The sequence below is a fragment of the Acyrthosiphon pisum genome, chromosome A2 (assembly GCF_005508785.2).
Source record: "Acyrthosiphon pisum isolate AL4f chromosome A2, pea_aphid_22Mar2018_4r6ur, whole genome shotgun sequence".
NCBI lineage: Eukaryota > Metazoa > Arthropoda > Insecta > Hemiptera > Aphididae > Acyrthosiphon > Acyrthosiphon pisum.
In genome coordinates this window covers 37,525,940-37,531,636 of record NC_042495.1, presented here as the reverse complement: position 1 = coordinate 37,531,636, position 5,697 = coordinate 37,525,940, and positions in this window count along the sequence as shown.

Below are 5,697 nucleotides of genomic sequence, written 5' to 3'. Positions count from 1 at the left end.
AATCAAATTTAAATGAATATAAAATAAAATTTTGTTAGGTATATTCGTTATATTTTCAATTTTGTTTTTCATTATTGTACTAATCAGTCAGAATATGCTATTTAATATTTTTAAATGAAAAACTCTGATAATTATTGGCAAGTAATGTTTGTAACTGAAATCATAGTAACTGAAGTAAACTGAAGTCATAGGAGCGAACATAATACGTAATAAAAATAGAAATATTAGTAAAAAAAAATTAGGTACCTATATTAAATTTATTTTTTTTTTTTGAAAGGAATTTAAGCTATGTTCTTTATAACATTTACAAAAAATGCATTCAAATCACAAAAAAAAAAAACTCTAAAAATCAAAATTTTAAAAAAATGCTAAATAAAAATTTAATTTTTCAATTCGTTGATGAAACAAATTTTTCGATTGTCAAACAATGTTATAGAAAAATTCAGAAAAAAAAATGAAATTTAAAATAAATAATATGAACATGATAATAATTCTTTATAATTTTAGAAATAAAGTGAATATTACCAAAAAATTATAAACTGTACCAAATATTATAACAGGTATTAGAATAAATTTGCTTATTGTAAAGTTACAATGTTATTAATCATGTCTACGTCCTACCATAGATATGCTTCGTTAAACTCATATACCAAAGCCAAATAGTATAATTAAAATTTACTATTTTCATTTTAAAAAATAAAGTAAATCAAGTATTAGGTATATGAATTAATTTCTTTAAATTGTATATACAAGTTAGATACGTGTATCATTTTAATTAATTAGATTTTCGTTAAGCAAATATTAAGTTTAATTTTTATAAATATGATTGCGACTAAACAATTAAATCTTTTTAAGAAATAATTAATAAACAATTTAAATATTATTGCGGTTATAACTTATTATACAGAAACAAATTATTTTACTAGAACCACTTAAGAAGATTTTATCGCAAACACAGCAACTGTGAGCAAATTGTATATAAAACCTAGGCAGGAAAAGTCTACTCATACAAGCTGTCTTACGATACTAACTATAAAATTCTATATTCTCGATAAATCTTCTACGGCTTCCTATAAACTAAAAGGTTGCCGCATGCAAATATTTTAATTGATAAATATTATCTTGTATAATTTCACTTGATGATACAATTTAAAATACTAGGTTTCCGGAAAAAAAGCTTTGTGTCTTTGGATTATCATGTAATATTCTATAATAAATGCCCTGCACTATGATGGTGATGATATATACATTTCTCGGTATTATAAATTGAGTTCGTGACTAAAAGTTTATATATTATGCAAATATTGTTTGTCACAGATGGCGTTGGTGTAGGAGTAAACTATATGGTGGGAAGGGTGGAGGGGGGGGGGGGTAAAGAGGGATGCTAAGCCTTTATTTCTACTCACGATAACGTGATTACCAATATTATGTTATGAACTCAAAAACTCAACAAATAAACTCCATGCAGTATAATATATAAATATAAATTAGTAGGCAGAATGTTTTCAGAGTTATCTACGTCATAGTGTATAATTATATTCAAGGCAGTGGACAACTTTAGGAGCGTTTTAAAGTGCTGGCTTTAACGTAAGCACCCCAAGTAATAAGTATCTTGTTTTTATAATTTAAACTTTCAAATATGGGTATACACTATACCTATAGTCTTAACAAATTAAATATTATTGTTCAAGAATTTATTATCAGTTTACATTTTTTTCTTATCTCGCATTTCTACATATATTCGTATTTTATTAAGCTGCATTACCTATCCTAGGGAGTTCTTAAGTATTATGTGAATGTAGTTTTTTTATCGATGTAAAGATTTGTTGATAATTTCTTTGGATAAACCTCCACCCGAAAATAGTAATTATTTTATTAAACAATAAAATTAAGTGTCCCAATAATTTAAAATGTTCAATATATTAATATGCGTTAAACGGTCCTTTTTTTTATCTAAATTTATTAATTTAATTTATATTGTATTTTTTTTATAAAATAATAAATTATAAATATGTGTATACATTATAATTTAATTTAAAATGTTTTAAAATACCTAAAAACTGTATAATTATCTGTTATCACTTATCCTTATCTAGATACATTTTCAACGCATTATCAGCTGTTATCATATCTAGATAATTTTAAATTCATCTGTGCACAACACTGAGTACCTAAATGTTAAGTAAAAGAATATTAAGAATATAGCCCGATCGGTGGAAAAGTTTACAAGTAAAAATTAGATAGTATATAAATATATAATTATGTGGCATGAGTTGGCTATGACAATAGTTTCAACGATGGAATAGGACAATTAATGGTAGAGCGGAAGAATTCATCGAACCTGGAAAACTTGCATTGGTGTACTTCAGTGTTTCTCAACCTGGGGGTCGCCAACTTATTATTTAGGGTCGCGTACGAATTAAAATTGTATGTATTATATATATCTGTAAATATTTGGTATACATTTTGTTGATTAAAAATAATTATAATATTATATGTTGTATAATTATATATAGTATTATATTTTATGCTGTGTACAATGCACAGTAATTTTCGTATTGATTATTAATAGTATTTAAAAAAAATATATGTAGGGGGTCGCTAAAAGATTGAAATTCAAAAAGGGGGTCGCCACAGTAAAAAGGTTGCGAAACACTGGTGTACTTGACAGATTTAGAGACGGACTTAAAAATACGTGTAATATTCTTGATATGTACATAATAATATTATATAATTAGTGGGATCATGTCTAGTTTATTATAAAATTATAAATATTAGTTTCTTCAATGGTTTTTGTATTTTGAAATATGGGCAATAATCCCCCCTTCCGCTTTCACCAAGTAAGAGTCATTGAACTGGTGGAAGTAGCAATCATCATAATTTGGTATTTCTCACTTGTTAATGGCTGTATGTAAAAATAATCTAATAGGCACCTAAACAACAGCAGTCGTCGGTAAACAATACTGAAAAATACAAAACAATGTGTTAATGGGTTGGTAGGAATAATACTATCTAACATATTAGTTAGTTAAAACTTTTTTTTATCTTTCAGAGAAACGCGGTCGGATCGACCAATATCATAGATACCAATATCAGCCCAGTACCCCAGAATGCCTTGTAAAGTTAGACGAGTACAAATTCCCCATCGGCCACCAATCAAATGACACCACTGAATATGATATTATAATTTATGATATGACCACTAAGAGTGTAACGTGTACGTATCAGATGAAATACGTCGCTGCGCGTATACGCTATATGTATACGTAGTATACAGTTTGGAGATAACGCACACGTTTTTGTGGGGAAGCGACGAAGAGTGCCAAGATAATCAACAATAGAAAATATTTGGAGCGGATATTGTACACCCCGAGAGAATAATACGGTGGTTTTGAGTTTTGACACTTGTAAGTACTATAATGTGGCAGCCAGAAAGTAGAGATAGGAAAAACAAAATTAAATAATTTTGTTATACGATATTCGACTGTATCAGTGTATTATAAGATTACTCGCAGTCGTGAGACCATAATTTCTATACCTTAAGAAATAATCTATTAGATGATATCGGAATATAATATGGAGCGGTAGAGAGAAATTAGAAATATTAAAATAGACGTGACACACTATACGTCTACTACGTACCTATATAGTTATGATTGTTATGAACTATGAAACTTTTTCCCAAAGAGCAATACCGAATACCGAAACGCACAATAATCAATAGTTGATACCAATAATACCCTTTAATTTTAAACATTACTTCATTTTAATGTTTACAATCTGTTAATGATGTTTATGGGCAATAATAACGAGTTTATCAAACGATTAGAGTGGCATTGATAATACTTAAACGACTTCAGAGAGAAGTCTAACCTAACCTTGATTAAATGCACTTAATTGTTTATATAAACATGTATCTCGGTCAATTCCATTTAGGCCGAGGTTCTGGGTTTGTACCAAGAGATTCATATTTGAAAATAAGAACCTGGAAAATGTAGAATTATAAAATAATAGTATAGGTATACCACCTGGTTACCTATGCTAATTTAGTGTCTACATTTTAATATCAAACGAGAACTAGCGACCGCAGATTGAATTTCAATTTATTTATAAATTAATTATGCATATTATTATTATGTATAAAATATAAATTGATCAATTATAATAAAAAAATAACTGAAAAATGTGTTTATTTTAGATAGTTAATATTAGAAATTTAGAATTAATATTAGAATTTCTAAGTTAAAATAAATTCAGGGCTAGAAACCGATAGGCGATATTGGACACCGATTTTGAATACCGGTTAAAATCGTTAAAAACCGAACTCAAAATCACAAAAAATATATATCAATAAGCAATAGGCAATAACCGAAACCGAAATCGAAATCGGAAAAAAATTTTCTGTTTCAAGCTCTGAAAATAATCTATTGTAATATTCCTAGAAAGTTATTTTGAGAAAAGTATATGTTTCTAAAATGTTTGATATATATTTGAATTCAATCTTTATTGGGTTATTTTCAAAGTTTGGTTCCACCCATACATATAAATTTATAAAATATGTCTTTTCCATTAACTTGGTTTAAAAATAATTTCTGTACTTACACAATACATTTGACAAATATTGGAATTATAATGACGTCATTATGTTTATTGTTTACACAAATAAAAATAAGTAATGTGGCTTATAATATAAGAGATTTAAATACATTTTAAACATTGAAACAGATCACAATGTTATAGGCAATTATTATTATTCGCTGGCCGCTGAAGCCAGAGACGTACCACCGGATCCTGGAAACTAAGCTAAACCCTAGTTAAGTTATTTTATGTAGCCGAAGCCAACCTTGGGGGAGTAGAGGCTCCTGTACTGTTTATATATACATATAACTGTATTATTGTCATTGACGCGAATAGGGGGGGGCTTGGGGGACTTAGTAGGAGACTGGCATAAACGATGGGGGTCGGAGAAGTATTGGCAAAGTTGTTCCTTTTCCGGTCCTCTATACCACACAAAAAAGGCACTTATTATTAAAAATTAATGTATTATAAAAGTAAAAAGTAAAATTAATAAATTTCAAAACATTGTTCTGGCTTTCATCTTGCAGAAAAATGTAATTATAATTTTGTTTATGTATTTGATCGATATGTTTATTATTATTACCATGGTTTTTCTTCATCCCATCATCTCTGCTTAAATTTATATTATTTGAACAAACCAATAAACTATTATGGTAGGTACTTACGTGATGACAGAAAACATATATCTATTAAGATTACATAAATCCACTTTCTTGAATTGCAACTATATGTAGACAGGTAAACTATGCTGTTCAAATAAAGCTTAAGCTTTTTGTATTTTATTGAACATTCGAATTTTTCATCATTTTTGAAATCTAATAATCTTCATTTGTTGTTGGATATAATTATTTTAGTTGTCATACAATTTATTATAAGTCTTATATTTTTTAAAGTGTTTTGAGTGTTTAGACTTTAACTTATAGTATATTATATTGTACCTACCTATATAGTAAGTACGTAATGTAAGAGGAACTTTTAATTATTTCTCTATGAAATGAAAAGTTCTTTATAATAATTAATAGGCACATCTTAATTCGAAGAAAAATGTTAATATGAAGTGTGTCTTTTTTTTTTTTTGGAATAAAAAGTACTATGAAACAATAACCACGATTTAAAATG